This window comes from Schistocerca serialis, chromosome 2, assembly GCF_023864345.2.
Source record: "Schistocerca serialis cubense isolate TAMUIC-IGC-003099 chromosome 2, iqSchSeri2.2, whole genome shotgun sequence".
Lineage (NCBI taxonomy): Eukaryota > Metazoa > Arthropoda > Insecta > Orthoptera > Acrididae > Schistocerca > Schistocerca serialis.
In genome coordinates this window covers 45,222,406-45,245,140 of record NC_064639.1, presented here as the reverse complement: position 1 = coordinate 45,245,140, position 22,735 = coordinate 45,222,406, and positions in this window count along the sequence as shown.

Sequence of the window (22,735 nt, the reverse complement as noted above, 5' to 3'; positions counted from 1 at the left end):
TCGGTGTTCCCGTCTGGCGAGCTGCACATCCGGCACGTGACGCAGGCGGACGGCGCGCTGGCCTACCGCTGCGAGACCAGCCACCTGCTCACCGGGGAGAGCCGCCTCAGCGCCGCCGCCGGCAGGTGAGTCTCCGGAGGTTTAGTGTGGTCACGGCACGACCCACACCCACTGCCTTCCACCGCACTTCGTTGCGGACGTACAACGCTTCAGTACAACAGATCCAGAAATGGCTTCACCCCCTCGCCGACGTTGGCACCAAAGTGTCGTTGGTATGGGTTCCTGGACATGGCGTGTCGAGGTGTGAGACTTCTGCTCATAGGCGTCCGCAGAAATATATCTAAGACGGGACAAGATCCCAAAATAGACATACTTCATGTAGCGATTTGCTGAGTTTCAAAACTTGTCTTGTCCTAAGAACTGATACTGACAGGATATATACAAAACATATTTTATACTTAACGGTTCATACCTACCCCTTAATACATTTAAGGTATACTCTAAGATAAACAAAAACTGTGCACCACGAAGAAATTATCCAAATGAGACGGAATTTGATAGACGTGATGCATACATACAGACAAACAAATGTTTACAATTTCAGATAAAATGGATGATTTATTCAAAAGAAAGAGCTTCACAAATTGAAAAAGTCAGTAACGCGTTGGCCTCTCTCTCTGGTCCTTATGCAGGCAATTATTCTGTTTAGCATTGATTGACAGGGCTGTTATATGTCATCCTGAGGAATATCGTGCCGCATTCTGTCCAACTGGAACGTTACTTCGTAAAAATCCCTAGCTGATTGGATGACCCACCCCATAATGCTCCAAACGTTCTCAATTAGTGGGAGATCTGACGTTCTCAATTAAGAAGAGTTCCGGCAAATAAGAAGACAAGCAGTAGAAACTGTCGCAGTGTGCGGCCGGGAATTATCTTGCTGAAATGTAAGCGCAGGATTGCTTGCCACGAAAGGCAAAAAAACTATGTCTAGAATATCGTCTATGTACCTTTGTGCTGTAAGGATGCCTCGGATGACAACCAAAAGGTTCCTGCTATGAAAAGAAATGACGCTCCAGACCATTACTTCTGGTTGTCAGGCCCTATGGCCAGATTGGTCTCCCTCGTCTTCGCTGGTCATCTGAGTTCATTTCTAAGCAGGTCGCCGAAAGCAGTTCTGCCCTAGTCAGTGAGATTCCTGACGAAGACTGCACGTCGACGATATTCTACGCCCCGTTTTGTTGCCTTCGATGGCGAGCCATCCTGGGTTTATATCTCAGCAAGAAAATCCAGCCTGAACACGACGACAGTTTCTACAGCTTGTCTTCATGGTTGCTAAAGCCTACCCTGGCCAGCAAGGTAACGAGACCTGTTCTCTGCTGACATCGTTGGGGGCATTATGGGTAGGGTATTCCAAACAGATGGAAATTTTGACGATCTTACGTAACAATTGGACAGTTCGGCACGATATTCCTCAGGAGGACATTCAACACCTCCATCAATCAATGCCAAGCCGAATAATTGCTTGAATATGAGGCAGAGCTGGACCAACTCGTTACTGACTTGTTCAACTTGTGAAACTGTGATCATTTGTTTTTCTATACAGGTAAATCATATCCACGATTTCCATCCCATTCCGATAATTCCTTCGTCGTGTATCGTTTTCTTTCTTATTTTGTCATGAGGTATATATAAGTTAAATTCCTCAATAACAAGGATATTGTAATTCTGTCAGAGGACCTGGAAGAGCAGCTGAACGGAATGGACAGTGTCTTGAAAGGAGGATATGAAATGAACATCAACAAAAGCAAAAGCAAAGCGAGGATAATGGAATGTAGTCGAATTAAATCGGGTGATGCTGCGGAAATTACATTAGGAAATGACACACTTAAAGTAGTAAATGAGTTTTGCTATTTGGGGAGCAAAATAACTGTCGAAGCAGAGAGGATATAAAATGTAGACTGGCAATGGCAAGGAAAGTGTTTCTGAAGAAAAGAAGTTTATTAACCTCGAGTATAGATTTAGGTGTCAGGAAGTCGTTTCTGAAAGTATTTATATGGAGTATAGCCATGTATGGAAGTGAAACGTTGACGATAAATAGTTCAGACAAGAAGAGAATAGAAGCTTTCGAAATGTGGTGCTCCAGAAGAATGCTGAAGATTAAATCGGTAGATCACATAACTAATGAGGAGGTATTGAATAGAATTGGAGAGAAGAGAAATTTGTTGCACAACTTGACTAGAATAAAATGAAATCGTAGAGGAGAGATGAACATCCTAAACAGATTCAGATGGATGTAGGTTGCAGTAGGTACTGGGAGATGAAGAAGTTTGCACAGGATAGAGTAGCATGGAGAGCTGCATTAAACCAGTCTCTAGACTGAAGATCACAACAACAAGGATATTACAGTATCACATGCAAAGTACATCTTTTAATATCGTTAGTATGTCTATAGGTGCCGCTCTTATTAATGGAATGATATGAAATTATAGTCTCATATGATTAATTCCCGGATATCCAACGAGTTATAGAATACCGCTACAAAATATTCACGAAAAATTAGTTTATATTACAACAATGTTAAGCGGAAAAATTTGATGCCACATTAACGCTCCTCGAAGTGGAGAAAGAGGAAAAACCTTTAAAAACACTTAGTCAACTTTTATGAATCTTCGTTCCCTACACGACTTCAGAGTTGAATATGTTATGTAATTCATTGTGTTACATTAACGATTTCTATTTTTTAACGTAGACCGGCACAAGCAAATTTTAACAGATTGTGTTCCTTTGGTTGACTGAGCCGAGTGTAACTCGGGGGCAGTATAAAATAGACGAATTCCTCTTCAGTTTGCCTCATTATTGTGCAGTCACGCCAACAGACTGCAGAATTCGTAGCTCTATGTCTGCTTGTTGCGTGTACCCCACAGAGTTTGACCACCTGCCGATTACGGGATTTTTTGGACTTTGGAATTTCACTCTCTTTCTTTTCTGGTAGCACATAAAATGGAATAACCTTTCTTCTACTGATATATGTAGCTCATTAGGTTAAATAATATGTATATCTGCAGTGTATCAACGTCATTCAGAATCCTGTCGTGTTAAAGCAAACACTGATCAGCAGTCCATTAGGTATGGTCCACGCCCAGAGACAAACTACTGTTTTGATGTCGCTATGCAACAAAGTAAGCGGTCGGGAATTCTAAATGGATGATGACTACATACACTGTACTGTGCCGTTGTGCCGGTGACTGGCATCGGAATCGGCGTGCCGCTACGTTAGGACGGTTCCGTTCTGCACTTACACAGGAGCTGCACGACGAAGCGACAGGGTAAAGGTCGAGGATACTGTTACGGTGCGGCTGTGTAAGGATTTGCATCCATGCTGAGTGCAGAACGCCGCCGACGAGGGCGTCACGTCAAGCAGTTCACCTAAATTCCCGTGAACAGCGCTCAGCCAAACAAAATAAAAGACGTATGATGACTGTTAAAGTCACTGAATTTCCGTTTGTTTGGCAGTGTTGACCTATAGTTGATAAGTGTTTCTAGGAACTCGTGAGGTTTCTGTTACGAATACGAGGTCTGTACGCAGATTTCTGTTGCCCCCCCCCCCCCCCCACTTCGCGGGTGCCAGTGCTGACCATGCGGTTGTCGAAGCTCCAACTCTTCTAGCCAGGCTGGACGACCTCAGCCTTGTTGAACATGGGAACATTCTCTCACTCTGGCATGGACGCTGCCCGTCTATCCCTGGAAATAAGTACAGTGAGACTGAACTACTCCGTACTGGTTGGGCGACTTGTCCATCTCGTCGCGTGGAGTTAACTTTCAGCCACCGCCATCTGTTAAGCGACAGCCCCGCACCACTCCACCGTCACTGTTACGATTCGCTGACGGTGAGTCACTTGCTGCCCTTGTGTCAGTTTTTTAACATCTTATGTTTTAATATGTGTCTGTCATCTCAGCTGTCTGACGTTTAAGCAGGTACAGCAGAGCCTGTAGAACGCATTGTACTCTTTGCTCACCGTACTAACATGCCGAAGGAGATTTACTTCCCGAACTTGGATACCAGCTGTTTTCAAAGACTCGCCAAACGATCTTTTCGAAAAGGAGGGTCATTATAATGTTTTATTTTGCCTCTCCACTAAGCTGCTTGATTTTTCACTTGCGCTGCACTCTCACTGTTGTTATTTTTTATAGTTTCCCGCACCAGTTAATGCCGTTTAGCCTTCTGTCAGCCCGATTACCCTCGAATATTTCAGCGGAGGGGGGGGGGGGGGGGGGGAAGGGGCGGACACATACGAAAAGCCACTAGAATAGTGAATCTACATGGTATTCAGATTTCAATTCCTGAATATTACGTTCCAGTTCCACTTCCAAGTGTGATAAGAATGATAATTAACACAAGCTTGCACGGAGCCACTCCCCTTTGTTCTTCCGTATTTCGTCATAGTATTTATTCCTGCGGTGTTTCCTTCCAGGGCGACGGATCAGACACGCGTTCGGCCATTCTGATTAGATTTTCCTTGATTTCCCTAAATCGCTTTATGCAAATGCCGGGATGGTTCCTTTTCTTTAAAGTAAAACGGTGCTCCGTACGCCACATGCAGATCGCTTCGTTGTTCCTTTGAAAGGAAAGCTTCTTCAACAATAATATAATTTAATTTTTGAAGAACCATAGTCCATTACGGAAAACACAGTGCTGATTCGTTGGAATAAATCATAGGTCACACGGTGAGCTTAGTGGCTAACTTACCGATGTATGTAATACTGAATTTATTATTAAAAAAAAAAAAACTTTCTCGTGTTGTAACGTGTGCTTCAGATATTGTATTCTACTGCTGAGCAAAACTGACTGACTGGTGGGCTCTGTGATGCGCATGTGAACATTGTCGTTAAACAAAACTTAAATCTTAATGAATTGCTGAATTTGAAATAACATCAATCTAACGAAATGCCGAAAGAAACTAATTACTTCCTCAGTGAAAACTATTTAACTGGCACTCGATATTGAAGTACATTATGAAAGTTACGTTACGTGAAGTGCTATGTAAACAGAGCGTCGTCAGAATTTTCAGGTGTTGTACTGAGTAAGCAGATTAATATACAGTGAACAGTGAAGGTGATATGAAGCATTTTTCTTCCCTGTTGGGGCGCCGGCCGGAGTGGCCAGGCGGTTCTAGGCGCTACAGTCTGGAACCGCGCGACCGCTGCAGTCGCAGGTTCGAATCCTGCCTTGGGCATGGATGTGTGTGATGTTATTAGGTTAATTAGGTTTAAGTAGTTTTAAGTTCTAGGGGACTGATGACCGCAGATGTTAAGTCCCATAGTGCTCAGAGCCATTTGAACCATTTTTGAACCCTGTTGGGGCAAGGTTTTTGTATCAGAGAGCTATAATTTTCATTAGAATTTTGAGTCTTTCTATGCACACACGACAAAATATTTTAAATGTTACTAAGAATGATGGACGAGGGTTTTACTATGCAAAAACGTTTATAGAAATTCCGGATCTGCTAAACATCGAAATATCCCCCACGTTGTGATTGCGCGCCTAGAACCGCGAGACGTCCGCGGCCGGCGAACGTTAGCACACACTTTTCTTTCAAGAGAGATTTCATTTTGCATTCTTGTGTGTAACGTACCTAGTGAACTAATCTCAATATGTCTTTCTCAATGCAGCTGTCTTGCCAAATGTAAAGTAGCTTCGATTTTATCACAAGTGTAAGAACTGGATTTCACAAGTATTTGTAATACGTGCTCGAGAATTCAGCGCCCTCTGAATGCAAATGGGAAACAATTATACAATAAAATATCTCACAAGAAGAGAAACTACGTTCAGTAAATACGGATATTTCTCCGAATGCAGAAAAAATTCCAAGGATTTTCGAAATCTCTATTCTCTAACTCAACTGAAATTATAAAAAAGAAGCTTTCGTAATTTCGAGCATAAACATTTGAAAAGGTCCACTGTCTTCTGTGAAATACTCGTATTACCAACACACCAACACACATATTTGAGAGTAAGATACGTCATTGATGCGAGAAAATGAAACAGCATTAAGAAAACGGAATGTCACAAGCCACAACACATGGATAAGGTATTCAGAAATTTTCGTAGTGCAAATTCCATTATGAGACTGGATGGGGTCACCTCTGACGTATACTCATAATTAGGAAGGCGGATGATCGACATGAACTAATTATTTATGCACTGAATGTAATATAATGTAATATGAAAATGTCAATTCACAAGACTAGAATATACAAAAGCCTATATGAGCGAAAATTGTTGTCAATCATCGTATATCATTAAATAATTTTATTACCTTCTATAAAACTTGTGTAATGACTGTATATGAAATGAGAGAAACAAGTTTAGCATCATATGTGGATCAATAAAAGACAGATGTAAATTATGAAACAAGTAAAAAAGCGAATTGAAATTTTACAATTTCTCTAGTTCTCAACGCTGTTATTTAGAACAGAGTCGTGGGTTTTAATTAAGAAACAAGAAAGACGAAATGAAAGAGTAGGTATCAAATTTTAAGAGTTGGCAACAAGATAATAAGAATTAGCAAAGGACATGAAATTCCAGATACGGTCATAAATGATAACATTGCAAAAGAGCTTAAGATACATAATGTAAAAGGGAGTGGCTCTAGAAAGACCGTTAATACAGTAAAATCTTTCCCACAGAAAAGTAATTATCTTGCTAGACGTAAAACAGCGGAGGATAGAGAAGATCCAAAGAAGAGCGGCGGGTTTCGTCACAGGGCTATTTCGTAACCGTGATAGCGTTACGGAGATGTTTAGCAAACTCAAGTGGCAGACTCTGCAAGAGAGGCGCTCTGCATCGCGGTGTAGCTTGCTGTCCAGGTTACGAGAGGTTGCGTTTCTGGATGAGGTATCGAATATATTGCTTCCCCCTACTTATACCTCCCGAGGAGATCACGAATGTAAAATTAGAGAGATTCGAGCGCGCACGGAGGCTTTCCGGCAGTCTTCCTTCCCGCGAACCATACGCGTCTGGAACAGGAAAGGAAGGTAATGACAGTGGCACGTAAAGTGCCCTCCGCCACACACCTTGGGGTCGCTTGCGGAGTATAAATGTAGATGTAGATGCACACAGTTGGGAAAAACTACTTGATGCGATAAGTGAAAAACGTGAAGAAGAAGGAGGAGGAGGAGAAGGAGGAGGAGAAGTGGAAAAGGAATAAGAGTCAAACTCAAATAAACAAAAACGCCGGAAACCACAGGGCTGGCTGTCTCATCATAAGCTCTCCAATGACAAACAGCCCAACCAGTGCACCAAGGAAGACTGAAGTAGACACATACTGCATGACTCATCTCATAAAGAGACGAATGTCGTAAACAGCTGCCTACTGTGAGAGCGCCTTCTCCACACGCTAACGACTTGAGCAGTGCCGAGGTGATCCTGCGGGTCCCCATTCAATAATACTCCCTTCCTGTAGTTTTTTTTTCTACATAGATTTCGACGTGCAAGTCGCCAAAGCGGCGTCAACTCAAGACTTGCGCCAGGCGAACGGTCTGCCCGATGGGACACCCTAGCCAGACGACATTTCATTTTTTACATAGATTCAACAGATTTTATAATTTTCTGTAAAGGTTTAGTATAAATGAAGTATTACTGAAAAATATAACTTATATGAACTGTATTGATGTAACATACTACACATAACATATTACGTATTGCATTAACTATATAATACAGCTTAATCTGTATCTGATTCTTCATAGGCTTTCACATACTAACCGCCCCCGCCGGCCCCCCCGCTCCAACACACACACACACACACACACACACACACACACACTCACACAAACATACATAGACGAAAAACTATTTTGTCTTCAAGTGGAGCGCCAGTATACTCGTATAAAACATAATCAGGCGTGAGGTCGACTCTCATATTACCGGGGTGGAATTTCTGGTTAAAAAAGGCGAACAGAGTTTATTCGTCCTACATAATTTAATAACGTTGTACAAATAAAGGAGGGACTATAACTAAGAGTTGCAAAAATCATCCATTTCTAGGAATGGAGTTTTTAATATAATTCTGTTTCGCAATTCCTTGGTGTCAGCTACGTAAACATATTTATTATGCCACCGAAGTCACGTTCAACAGCTGTGTCGTATTTTGTGGCAAACGTAGCTCAAGCTGACTGGCTACTTTCACCCATACTCGTTCTAAAGTAGATTTTTACCATTGTAATATAATTCGCTGAAACTGCCTCCAAAAGACGCTAAAGTCACTGGCATTGTCATGAATTCCTCAAAGCTATTTCGACGTTCCTATAAGCATAATTCAAGTCATACTTTCAAAAAGCCAAGAAAATATCCAAATGGGAATCCGTGTCAACGTTATCGTCACCTCACTTACCTGGAAGCTGAAAGCAGCTATCTCGTTACACAGCTCTTCTGTACTGCTACTTCTACTGTATTTTGCACCAAAATCGGCAAGCAGCACGTTTTTCAAAAGAATATACAGAGCTTCGGATGAAGTCGTGTGGCACTTATGAGATCTGTTGTCCACTGCACTTAGCATTCTATCAAATATTTTGTAGCAGACTAGTTAAAACAATACGTTCCAGTACTCAGTCGGCAAAGATCATCAAAATTCCGAAGCCGTCGGTCCCGATCAACAACCAAATTTCCTTCAGATACTGCTCGTCAGTCTTTGAGATCCTGCAGTACAGTGCAGGATTTGCAGTATTCTTGCACTAATAGAGGTTGTGTAGACGGCAGCTGTGTGAACCAAGAGTGCTACTGCCACATATATCATTTGAGCGATAGACGTCCGTTGCTTTACGATGCTAGCTGAGCAGAACGGCAATGTAGAAATGATACTGTGCATTCAAAGTCACGAGGCGAATGAAAGATTTATTCTCGTAGGCAGAAGATAGTAACACGAGGAGCAGGAGAATTCATGTGCCTCTCTCGGTTCTTCCTTTCTTTCTTTCTTTCTTTCTTTCTTTCCTCGGAATATGCGCTACTGACTTGGGCCAATTTCTCTTCACTGGTTTTGGGACTGCATGAGAACTAGGAACAAAAAAAGTTATGTAAGATTAGATGACCTTGCAGGTAATATAACATGTCATTGCAACTAATGTAACTTGTTCAGGACCTGTTGTTTAAAAATTCTCCCATTTTAAGTGTGAAATGGCCGCCATGATTGAACTACAATCATCATCCGATTTGATGGCATACCATCAAGAAGACTTGATAATGTCTCTCTGCGAAATGCAAAACAAACCATTCACAAGAAGAGGTATACTGCAGGGGATCACATTTGTGTTACCTATCATCTCAGTCCAAACTTAGAACTGCTTCTGAATGTTGGTAACACCACTACTGAGAGTTGCTTCTCAAGTTTGGAGAACAATTTTTCTGAAACCCACTGTCAACACTCTTTTCCCTTGAAAATCTTACAGAAAATTCGTTCTGTTACCAGAAAATTACGTGAGTTAAAAGTTCTAGACCTTACACAACTTGAAGCTGTGACAATTATCGTTACATATGGTCCGAGAAATGATGCATAAATGAGCATAAAGATCATGTGGAACAATTTGACTCTAGGTCCGGCGCACAGTTTTAATCTGCCTGGAACTTTCATATCAGCACAAACTCCACTGCAGAGTGAAAATTTCGTTCTGGAATTCTAATATTAATCGAAAATTTTTTCAGAGCTGGAAATTCGATGTAAATACATTCTGTTGTAGACCACAAATATGCAACCTCCCTCCAATGATTGTCTGGCATTCCATCGGCATTACAGAGCGGAACTGTTCCGATGGAGTTCTGCCGCCAGCATGACAAACGGACGACTCAGCAGGACATGGAGTTCTGCAGATACCGTCAAATTAAAATTACTTAAGATTATATACTGAAGTTTTTAGAAAAGAACTTCTTTGGCTCTTGCAGCGCCAATGGTCACATACGTGTATGCCTGATAATTCTCGTAAAATTTTCAGTTTCATTTGATTTTGCTGGGTAGAACTAGCAAATAGTTCCACATGTAGACTGGCCACGTCCAGAACGCTAATTTACCTGCCGAACAAAAACATTTATTGGGGAAGATATTTGTACTAGAGCCTTATCTATTATCCCTACTGAAGGTTTAATCCGTTAATTGATGATTAGACCAACCACTTACTAATGGAGCAGTTTTTCATGATATACGTCTCAAATTAAAACCGTGCTGGACTGAAGTTCTACTGTTCTTCATTACATTTGTTACACACTAACTTTTCGCCGTATTTAGTGCAATAAAATGATTTAATAGTCAGTGTCGTGCAGTGTTTAAGACACTGCATTCCCATGCGAGAGGAATAAGGTTCAAAACTCTTGCTACCATGCTCCTTTGTGAATGGTTTCATAGTCTTTGATTTCTGTTGTAGGAAGAAGATAAGTTGGACAGGTTGAGTTCAAGAAATCATTGCTTTAGTCCGAACTATCCAATCTACCTTGGATTTGTTTCTAAATAAGAAGTACATAGTTTGTGACGTTTGTGCGTGAGTGGAGACGAAACCCGATTCAGTCACGAAAATTCGCAGGACAGAACCGTTTCAAGAGGGATCCCAAGACCAGTTTATTTCCCGGCAGACTGGACAGACTCCCACCATGTATTCTTGTTGGCGGCGTCGGAGAAAATAGACAATGGGAAAGACTGTCGAAGTCACCTGACAGATGGAAGACTCAACAGAACATGAAATGAAAATTTTTTCCTGTTATTGGTTTGGCCTATTAAGGACTATATGAAGTGGCTTACGTATTATTTCTTTTCTCCTTTCTTTCTTTCCAGTAACTTTTCGTTCTTACCCAGTGTTCTCTCTTCTTTCGTCTGTCTACATTGCAGCTGTCTTTTTATTTGTATTGTACTGGAAGCCCTTGAAACGCTTTACTTTTGATCTGAAGCTTTCTCTTTCACCTATTTCTTCCTCCGTTATTCCCTTTTCTCTCAGGTCTGCTCTAACGTCATTGATGTTTTGGGGTTGCTGCCAAAGAAGTTAAAAATTCTTTTTGTTATCCAGTATTCATCTAATCTTTTTAGATGTCCATAGAATGCAACTCCTCCCTTCCTCGTTTTGTCTGATATTTGCTATATTTTTTCATAAACTTCTTTATTACTTCTTAGTTTCCCATTCTCATATTTTGATCCCAAGATTTTCCTGATTATTTTCCTTTCTTCCCAATTGTGATTGTTCTGAGTCGTCCTTCTGTTTTATCCTCCATTCCCTGATTACCTTTTCTAGTACACAATTGAACAGCACTGAGGATAGTCTGTCTCCCTGCCTTACGCCACTTTTGATCTAAAAAGCCTTGGAGGTTTCGACTAAAAATTTAGTTTTGCATTTTGTCTGTGTTGGCATGTCTTTTGTGATTGCCACTGATTTGTTGTCAGTTCCAAACTCTTTTAAGGTGTTGAGTAATGTTTTCTCTCAGTTGAATCATGTGCTTTTTTGAAGTCAACAAATGTTACATAAGTGCTTTTAGATCTCATTTGGCGATATTTTAATGGTCTGAATATCCAGTCAGATTTGTATAGAACTTGGCTGTTGAGGCTCACATAACAGTAAGACGTTGCTCCCCCTCCGTATTGGATGAATGCACTGATTCTGTTGGGAAGAACGTCTTCAAACCGTTGTATGCTCTCTTGAGGCAATCTGACCCGCAACTGTTGTATCTGGCGCTTGATATGCTGGATACTAGAACTACGACGAGGTTGACGTCCGAGTTGGTCCCTCACAAGTTTTATTGGGAACAGATCAGGGCATCTTATCGGCCACGGGAGTACAGCACAAGCAGAAAGTTCATAGAGACCCATTCCCTGAGTAGACGAACGTTGTCATACTTAAAAGTGGCACCACGATACTCTCACGATAGATGGCAGGGACATACCGTTGTGACTTCAGAGTTTCGTGACCCAAAGTCATACTCGATGGCTCCCACGCCATGGCGACAGGAGCAACATCGCTGAGCCTCTCCAAAACATTGGAACAATGTGGTCTCTCCCATGTCACTGTCATACTAGCCGATGATGGTCATCTCGGGTAGTCCATACAGCGATTTAGCGCTGAAAACAATGCCACCTCATTCATCAGCGCTTCAGTGTGGAACCGCGCGACCGCTACGGTCGCAGTTTCGAATACTGCCTCGGGCATGGATGTGTGTGATGTCCTTAGGTTAGTTAGGTTTAAGTAGTTCTAAGTTCTAGGGGACTGATGACCTCAGATGTTGAGTCCTATAGTGCTCAGAGCCATTTGAACCATCTGAATCATTCATCAGCAATACGTGCTTTCCGGTCGACGCAGCCTATGCCTGGGCAGTAATTCCCTAGCCCGGCTGCAGCTAGTCTCTGACTAATGCTGAGGGATGACGCAGAATGTTACAGAAGTCAACTACCTGTTCTCGGATGACAGGAGCATATGTGGAGGGCTTACGATGTGCTCGGTGCACAATACAGCGAACTTCTCTTGTGGTGCCCACAGGTGCTCGACCGGAAACTTGATGACAAGCACGTCTATCTTGAAATTCCCATGCAGTCCAACACCGAGCCACCGTCTCATGCGAATGCCTTAGAAATCTGGACACTGCACGATCAGACCTGCCGACCTAACGGAAACTCACAATGATACCCCTTTCTAACTATTTCGAGTACTGAAAACACTGTCTCACGTGAGAGCGCAGCATGTGTGTCCTTCACGGTGATTCCTCAAATCTGACGCTGTTCACGTACCTTTACATGCCCTAACATTCCGTGCAACTGTACTAAACACGGACAACACTACTGCAATCTGGTGACCATTCGACAAGACTCAGAGAATTGCAGGTCCTGTCATTTACATTTTCCCTTTGTATAAGTGTTCAAATCTACACTGACCTCCCCATCGGTATACATACTCCGCTGGCCCTCGTATGGTGTATGGCGGAACTTACCATGTACCACTACTAGCTATTTCATTTCCTGTTCCACTTACAAATGGGCCGAGGAAACAAATCTCTATATGCCTACGTCCGAGCCTTAATTTCTCCTACCTTGTGTCCGGAGAGATTATGCAAAACGTACGCTGGCGACAGCAGAATATTTCTGCAGTCAACTGCAAATAGCGGTTCTCTCCAGGCATTCGCATTTGCGTTCACGGAGAGCAGAGCAATAATACGTACTGATCGAATCCAGTGGCAACAAATGTAGCAGCACGCTTCTGAATTGCTTGAATATCTTCCTTTAATCGTACCTGGTGGGGATTCCAAACACCTAAACAGTACTCAAGAATCGGCCGCACTAGTGTTCTGTACGCGGTGTCCTTTGTAGATGAGCTGTACACACTCCCAAAACTCTCGCCCCCCCCCAAAAAAAAAGTCGACCATTCGCCTCCCCTGCTAGCGTCCTCATGTGCATGTACATCCAACCATATCTTATGGCTGCTTTTTTTATTTTGTCGGGCAGTGTAATTTTATAGGCAAGATGAAGAAGCCAAGTCGGTTAGTCAAACAGTTGCAAATACCTGTAGCACTATAGCAAAACTTGAAGAATGGTACAGGAGAGATCCTTGTAATATGTGACACTTTGCTGCTACGTCTGTTATAAGTCCCTTGAACTGCTGCTATTCGGAGGTCTCTTATTTCTGAAAGCCATGACAGTCATACGAAGCCTTTCTACTACAGTAGGAGAATCTGATCCAACCGCCACCTCCACGTAATGCCAGATGTTCACACTTGCAGTGTGTCGACTCCCAAGAAAACCCTTGACACCAGCGTGTGAGCCAAGTGTAATGAAATGCACTACAGCTCCCAAGTAAATGTCTGCGTCCCATTGCTCCGTTTGTCTCACAGCACTAACTAAAACTCAGGAAGGCGACACGGTGGTAATAATTAGTACAATGCGGATTAAATATTTGACGTTAAGCATGCATGCGAGAAAACTTTAGAAAAATGAAAACAAATTCTGTTTCAAATTTGTTTTAAGTCGCGAAGTCCTAAAATTATCTGACAGGTTGAGTATAGTCTAGGTAATTGTGCTTCGTTTAAGTAAAGGACACTTCTTCACGCACGACATTTAAGACGTCATATCCGCTGTTCCCTGTGTCGTGCGATGATATAATTGTGCAGGTACATTCATTGGTGTATATTGATATCTCCTGCCAACTGCGTAAGCAGTAAAGAAGTAATAAATTAAAAGGTCATGTCTGAAGCTGAAGCGTGCTGCTTGAACAAAGAAAATGTGGTAAACGATAAACTTCTTTCCTTTCAACATTTTATGAGGGGGTTGTCAGGGACAAGTAGTTTTGTAAAAGTTTGAAATTAAGCGTGAATTTGGTTGTAAATCTCAAGTGCTCTCATTCTCAAATACTGGATGAATACGGAAGTAAAGATCGGGTAATTTGAGCATAATGTGTTGTACTTGCTCGAGGCATTCACATGGCTCCGAGCTATATACTTGTCTTACTGTGATAAATCTTTAACTTTGGGTTATACCTCTTAATGAGTAGAATATGACACCATTTTAAGTATTTAAATCCGGTCAATAATTATATGCAATATTGAAAACTAGCATGTTGTTGTCCCTGGAAGCCGTTGGATATGGAAGTTCAATTGACATTGGGTGACCTTACCCAGCGTTAGTCGTTCACTAACACAGATTGTCAGAAATACTTTTGCTACCGTAAGTGCAATCATTCTACCTATGACCCAGATGAGATATTTTCTATGGAAACAGCACAACTATAAAAAGTCTTCTTACATTAACGCAAATGATGTACCGTACCCAATTATTTCAGTGGTTATTAATTTTAAATGCTATACTTTAGCTCAACAAAATTTATAATTAATAATTGTGTGGTGCTTAATGAAATATCTGAATGTTTCAAAGTTATTGGTTTTTCTATTGTCTTCACCTAAAGGAAAGTACGAACACAGAATGATGTGTGGGAGCAGACACTCTGCTGCAGTCGAGTTGCCGCCAAACCGAGTCAGCGGCTTTGCCTCCCTCCACACTGCACTTCTAAAGCGGCGGTCACTCGATGGCTGCTGTGGCGGGAAGATAAACGCCGCTGCCATTGTTTTTGTTCGCTCGAGTCGTTACCATTGATTCCCGTGTGCGGAAATCCGCTTACAACTTTCGCGTGAACCACAATATGTCCATTACCCTTACTGTCTTGACCTAGAAAACATTTTATTTCTTTCCTAGCTTGTGCCACTATCGCACATAAAATGTATTTCGGAAGGAAGGGTGATACAGATAAATCCGCTCCCAGCGACAGTGTACTCGTATTGTTTGAGGTTGCAGGCTCGGAGTACCTACCACAGTTATCCGACGTCATGTGAGCTGAATGTCGCAACTGTCGTTTAAAAATTCTTGCGGGCTGCTGTGCTCTCACTCGTACCACATCCCTAACAAACATCCTCTGACAACCTCGATGCCGGCAGAAAGTTAAAGTGATGTTCATCCTTCATCGACATGATAGCCTGCGTTTGTAAACGCTTCGTTACGTAGTTTCCTTTCTCGTGTTTCTCAGTGTTTACTGACAGCTCTGCCATTGATTTCTTCACATAATCAACTGGTAGTGTAAAAGGAATATCTGCAGCATTACTTTCCTGTTGAGGCACATAGTTGCTGCCATTGAACTTCATACCACAATAATTTTCTCCTGCAGTAAAGAATTAATTGTGCTTTGAAGTAGGACAAAGAAAGCGTTCCAGGTATACCGGCACGACTGTGAGATTGCGAATGCTCTATGAATACCCAATGGCCTCCAAAACTGTCGCATCTGGCTTTTGTTCGCTGTACCTTCGCTGGGGGTATCGGAGGTGTGAAGTCTTAACCAAACATAAATCTACTTTATTGAACAATATAATAATATACAGAGCATCTACGAGAAGGAAACAGGAACTAGTAGTCTGTTTATCATGATGCACCTGACACCTAGTACAATAATACAGTACTATACAAAACACTAGCCCACTGGAACAATCAGCTCTACAAAACAAGGTAAATAAACAAAATAAGAAACCACTTTCGTAACACAGTACAAAATATCTAGTCTGTCTTACATAAAAAGTTTAAAATAAATGGAACACGAATATTGTATGGAAATAACAACACATGTATCGACAGGAGAACGCGAGGGTGCCTAATTATACAACACACCCAATCAAGGTCGACACATAATACAAACAGAAATATTCCATATTCGTAACGACAGAGTTAACTTCCTTGATATTCTCTTTGTAGGGAATGCTGTATAACACTGATCCATCACTCTTATGTACAAACCCGATGGTGGCGGTTGTCAGTATGTGTTATAACGAAAACTTAATAACAACTTCCGATGTGGACAAAATTCTGTGCCCAAATGCTGCATATGATCGCTGAATATAGCTTATCTAGTCTATTCTATGCTGTGCTCAACTAATGCAAATATTGTTAATACTTGAAAGAAGTCATTGTTCTTATGCAGAAAATGGTGCAAACATCTATATGTGTTTAGCAGTGACATATGAAAACACCTGAAAATTCACCTGAGATGGAAAATGCGTGTAAATGACAACTATGGCCTCAAACTCTACAGTTCTTTACTAGGTGTCTTTAATTAAACTTACCCTATGTAACACGATACAACACGGAAACTAATTACCGTACGTGTACCACACTTGGTAATATTAATGCCCAAAGTATGGAGTGCATGGTATCCATGCTTCACAGCGCCACCGTCCACTTCCATCTATGGCCACCAGCTGCCGTGACCAGTCATCGTGACTCATAGTCTCTCACACCTGATCAGTTGCCGGGCACTGTGGCCGAGCGGTTCTAGGCGCTTCAGTCGTGGACAGCGCTGCTGCTACGGTCGTAGGTTCGAATCCTGCCTCGGGCATGGATGTGTGTGATGTCCTTAGGTTAGTTAGGTTTAAGTAGTTCTAAGTCTAGGGGACTCATGACCTCAGATGTTAAGTCCCATAGTGCTTACAGCCATTTGAACCATTTGAACCTGATGAGTTGCAGTGCACTCGTTGACATGTCAACATGAGCTTGGACACAAGCAGCAGGATATTATTGGAGAAGCTCTATTATCAAAACGACAGTAATGCCGTAGCTGCACTTCGAGAATATCACCGGGTGAAAGGCGTACGGAAAGGTCCTCTTTCTTAACCTGCTGTGTGGAGCATGATGAAGAAGTTTTAATCAACTAGAGAACTGGGTGTCAGTCCGGGAAGAGGCTGACGACCGGTTGCACCACAGGTGATTGATGAAATCGTTGTTGCTATGAAAGAAAACGCTGCGCGCAATTCCCGATCGCCAGGCAGTGCGCGTGCTGTGTCACGACCGTTCAGCACCCGTGGTCCACTGTATGGAAGGTGCTACGAACCATTCTCGAATGGTATCCGTACAAGATCCATATCGTACAGCAGCTTGCACTACCGGAAGCACAGCAAAGTGTTCAATTCGCTCTCCACTTTCTCGCAGGGATTGAAGTTGTCGAGGGCTGGCCCTGAACCATTCTATGGACAGACAAAGCTGATTTTTCTCTGATAGGTGAAGTGAACACACAGAATTTCGGAGTGTGTGGATCTCCACCTCCAGTCACTCTGCATGAAGTTCCTCTGTATGGTGAACGTGTCACCGTGTGGCTTGGCTTCGCGGCTGCGTTCATCATTGGACCATTCGTTTTTGAACGGGTTGGCACTCAAGGACCAAAGACGTGGAGCGTGGCTGGCCCGCGTTACTGCGGTAAGCTTCGCCAACATGTCATACCTGCCCTGCAGGAGGGAGTCGGATCGAACTCGACAGTTTTCATGCAAGATGGGGCCACACCGCACATCACTCCTGAAGTTTACCCGCTTCTCCGAAACACATTTGGAAAGGATCCAATTATCAGACGTTCGCATCCAAATGCTTGGCCGGCAAGGGCAAGATCACCTGATCTCACTCCATGAGATTTCTGGTTATGGGGCCACTTGAAGGACAGGATTTACCAGGGGAACAGTAACACACGTGCTGATCTGAAGTGCAGCGTATCAAGAGAGGTAGTCAGCGTACCTACGGACATGCTTCTTTCTGCTGTGCAGAATGAAATCCCGCGGTTTTAGACATTTCTGGACCCATATTAAGCTTCTTTTGTAGCAATAATGGATCGGCATGTAATGGTATCGTGTAGTGTAGCAGCACATTAACAAAGTGTTTCAACTTAATTGATTCTGAATAATTTCTTTTCCCCCATGCCCTTGACATTAATGCTACCAAGTTTGGTCCGCGTACGGTAGTTCGTTCCCGAGTTACAGCCGCGCGGTCTGCGGCGCGTTCTCACGGTTCGCGCGGCTCCCCCCGTCAGAGTTTCGAGTCCTCCTTCTAGCGTGTGTGTGTGTTTGTGTGTGTGTGTGTGTGTGTGTGTGTGTGTGTTTTGTCCTCAGCGTAAGTTAGTTTAAATTCGATTAAGTAGTATGTAAGCCTAGGGACCAATGACCTCAGCTGTTTGGTTCCATAGAAACTTACCACAAACTACCAATTTCCGAGTTATAACGTGTTAAAAAGGGAAAGTTTAGTTACAACCATCCGGTATTTGCACGTTACAGTTACGGTTTTTTTTGTACAGGATACTTACGGGAATACCTAATAGAAAAAATCCTGTCTGACGCCGCATCAGTTGGGTGGGGTTCAGAAAAGGTGCTTAATGAAAATTATACTTCGTTCAGAGTCTACGCCCCAACTCGTTTAAATTTAAACTGACAATTTCGGTCGACACAGTTTGCTGTGGTACTCAGCTGTCAAAACGTTTCCTCGCCGGTAGATGGCATTCGCTCGTAAGGCCCTGCGTGTCGTTCAGATACGGGATATCACGCCCCACAGCGGCGTCGTCACCACTCGCAGAAGTTGGGCAGTATGTCTGCCTCCTTGGTGCACGCTTATCGACGCATCCCCTCGCGCTCGCGACATTAGGAAGTGTGCACCCTGCATCTTGCTATCAGACCGCGCACACCGCCGCATCCGGCCAACTTGTGCAGCAGAAGCCAACTCCAACGGCCGCTGGCACACGCTCTCACACAGTAATCTCTCTAAACCTCGGCTCCACTCCCCTTCATCTTATCATTCAACTTCATTATTTTACAGCTAATTTCCTCGTGCCGCTACATTAAAGGCACCTTCTTTAGTTGCATCGCATGCCTAAACACTCCTGCCATAGACAATTTAATTTCTAAATTGCTCTGATATTTGAAATCAACAGTCACTCAGATTACACTTGAAAGAAGACTAATAATAAGGAACGTAATAGTCTTTACACGAGAAAATTTTCTACACCTCATTTGAGTCATAGTTTTTATTTCGCCTGCATTATTGTTGCTGGGGTGAGAGCACTTCTGTGCTTTAGGGAACAGTGTATACTGGCCTACATACATTTAATAAGACTATATGCAGGGGCACATTTGTAATTTTCATTATGAATGAAATACAACACTGGTGTAAAATTCTATTGTAGAAAGTTGCACCAGTGTTGTGTGTTCTTCATTCATAAGGTATAAGATGTTCTACCAAGAACCTACGGAACAGCGAATCAATGCCAGTAATTTTCAGTAAAATGTTATTTTATATATCACTACCACTATCCACTAGACTTAACTACGTTCTTACTCTGTCAAAAGTAAGTACTTCAGCTTATTTATAACTTCAGCTTATTTATAAAAGGTGTTCTGTACAGGAATAGACGTTGGCCCGGTATTAACTCCCGTAGCATTACAGTATTTTTTTCCCTACTCCGAAGGAGTAACATTCAAATTACCGGTTTTGGCAGTTTATTTCCGTCTTCAGATGTGATTACTTCACACACAGCTTGCTCATCATATGTAAAAATACGACAACGAATTATATACATCATGTCGTCACAAAAGACTGAAATTAAACTACGGATGTATGCTATTTATGAGGAGCTTATGGAAGAGAGGGGTGCGAGAAATGGGGGGAGAGGGAAAAACTGAGGCCATGGGGGAAGCAAGGCGGGTAACAGCGCAGTCTATTCTCGTATAGAGTTATCTTCGATGTATGAAATTTTTGCAGGTAAATCCTTAAAAGCACAAGCAAGAGTAAAAATAATGGAAGTTGCCACAATTTTTAATTTTTCTTAAATCTCATAACTTTACAGTAAATATAATGAAAGTTATAAAATTTAAAAAAAAAGAATTTTCAAAAAAGTTTTGCAGTGACTAACTTCAATGACGAAGTTTTTGTGGATTAATCACATTTGAAGATGACAATAAATTTCCGAAACTGATAGTGTGAATGTCTTAGTTGACAGACGATCTTGAAGCAGTAAACTATTATATCAACGTTTCTAACGGCGCAAACTTTCATTTCCTAAAAAAATTGATAAGGAAACATTTCTCACTCTGAAGTTCTTAAAGCAGCCATACTCCCTCTTTTATAAAAGTAGAAAAGATTACGTGGGTAATTAACACTAGCGCTTCTCCTTAGTTCGAATTCCGCTCTTATGCGTGCTGTTTCAGTACCACAAAATAATTAATTCTCTTTAGTTCAAGCTGATGATTGTCTGTTGAAAACTGAAACTTCGACATGCACAGCTCACCAGGGCAATAGATGATAAGGCAGATGGGTCAAAACTACACAGCTGTCATCCTAGTATTTCTGAGAGCTTTGTAGACAAGCTAATGTTCTAAATAGCCAGTTGACTAGGGGAGGGAGGTCCAAGGTGTTTCGCAAGTAATAAATACTTCAGAGATGAAGTGTGTTTGTGCATTAACACTCTAAGATACCAACATGGAGGCAGCCGTCACAAATACGGTTTCGCGTAACTTAGACATTTTAGTCCTACGATACACCTCACTTCAAGGGGCCAGAGTCATTGTCTGATGTTTTTCATTGGGCTTAAGAACACTAACTACTCCTGGGATGCCTGTTACTTGTTGTCTTCACCTGTTCTAAATAGACCATTATAGCGAGATTTCTTACCTTAAGAATACCAGGTTTGTCCATGTTTTGCATAACTAAAATGGCGAAGAATAATAATGTCTCAGAGAAGCATTTACACAAAAAACCTAAAGGTTACAGTTGTTGAATTTACTGAGGCCTACGCAGAGGGTTTGTTCTACAACGCCCTCTTCTTCGTAACATGTCTTTCTCAGATGACTCGAATCTTACTCAATAACACACATTTTCATTTACTTAGTTAGCACTGACTAACTCAACTCCAACGTCCTTCCTCGTTAGGCAGATAATCGCACCAAGGATTAATGCATTCACTTCTTTTTCCGTCATAAGCGCCGGCCCCGGTGGCCGTGCGGTTCTAGGCACTTCAGTCCGGAACCGCGTGACTGCTACGGTCGCAGGTTCGAATCCTGCCTCGGGCATGGATGTGTGTGATGTCCTTCGGTTAGTTAAGTTTAAGTAGTTCTAAGTTCTAGGAGACTGATGACCTCAGATGTTGAGTCCCATAGTGCTCAGAGCCTTTTTTTTCTGTCATAAGCGGACTGAGTTCAAAATGTGACTTCGGTGAAAACTTAGACGTCTGACTAAGAAGTTTCGCTTCTTTAGATATGAAACGTAAAATACAGGGAGCGAAAGGCTATTTACAATTTGTACAGAAACCAGATGGCAGTTATAAGAGTCGAGGGGCATGAAAGGGAAGCGGTGGTTGGGAAAGGAGTGAGACAGGGTTGTAGCCTCTCCCCGATGTTATTCAATCTGTATATTGAGCAAGCAGTAAAGGAAACAAAAGAAAAATTCGGAGTAGGTATTAAAATTCATGGAGAAGAAGTAAAAACTTTGAGGTTCGCCGATGACATTGTAATTCTGTCAGAGACAGCAAAGGACTTGGAAGAGCAGTTGAACGGAATGGACAGTGTCTTGAAAGGAGGATATAAGATGAACATCAACAAAAGCAAAACGAGGATAATGGAATGTAGTCAAATTAAATCGGGTGATGCTGAGGGGGAGACACTTAAAGTAGTAAAGGAGTTTTGCTATTTAGGGAGTAAAATAACTGATGATGGTCGAAGTAGAGAGGATATAAAATGTAGACTGGCAATGGCAAGGAAATCGTTTCTGAAGAAGTGAAATTTGTTAACATCGAGTATAGATTTAAGTGTCAGGAAGTCGTTTCTGAAAGTATTTGTATGGAGTGTAGCCATGTATGGAAGTGAAACATGGACGATAACCAGTTTGGACAAGAAGAGAATAGAAGCTTTCGAAATGTGGTGCTACAGAAGAATGCTGAAGATTAGGTGGGTAGATCACGTAACTAATGAGGAGGTATTGAATAGGATTGAGGAGAAGAGAAGTTTGTGGCACAACTTGACTAGAAGAAGGGATCAGTTGGTAGGACATGTTTTGAGGCATCAAGGGATCACAAATTTAGCATTGGAGGGCAGCGTGGAGGGTAAAAATCGTAGAGGGAGACCAAGAGATCAATACACTAAGCAGATTCAGAAGGATGTAGGTTGCAGTAGGTACTGGGAGATGAAGAAGCTTGCACAGGATAGAGTAGCATGGAGAGCTGCATCAAACCAGTCTCAGGACTGAAGACCACAACAACAACAGATATGAAACTCCACCATACGGAAACAACATTCATCATTCAAACGTACGGTGTCAAAATATACGATTGCGATGTGAGCCTAATGAGTAAAGAGCACATAAGCCAGTTCTCACTAGTGCTTTTATTCTCCTTCAGCTTTTGTAGCTCCAATTTATTCTTTCAAATTCCACGATGGCGTTCCCCT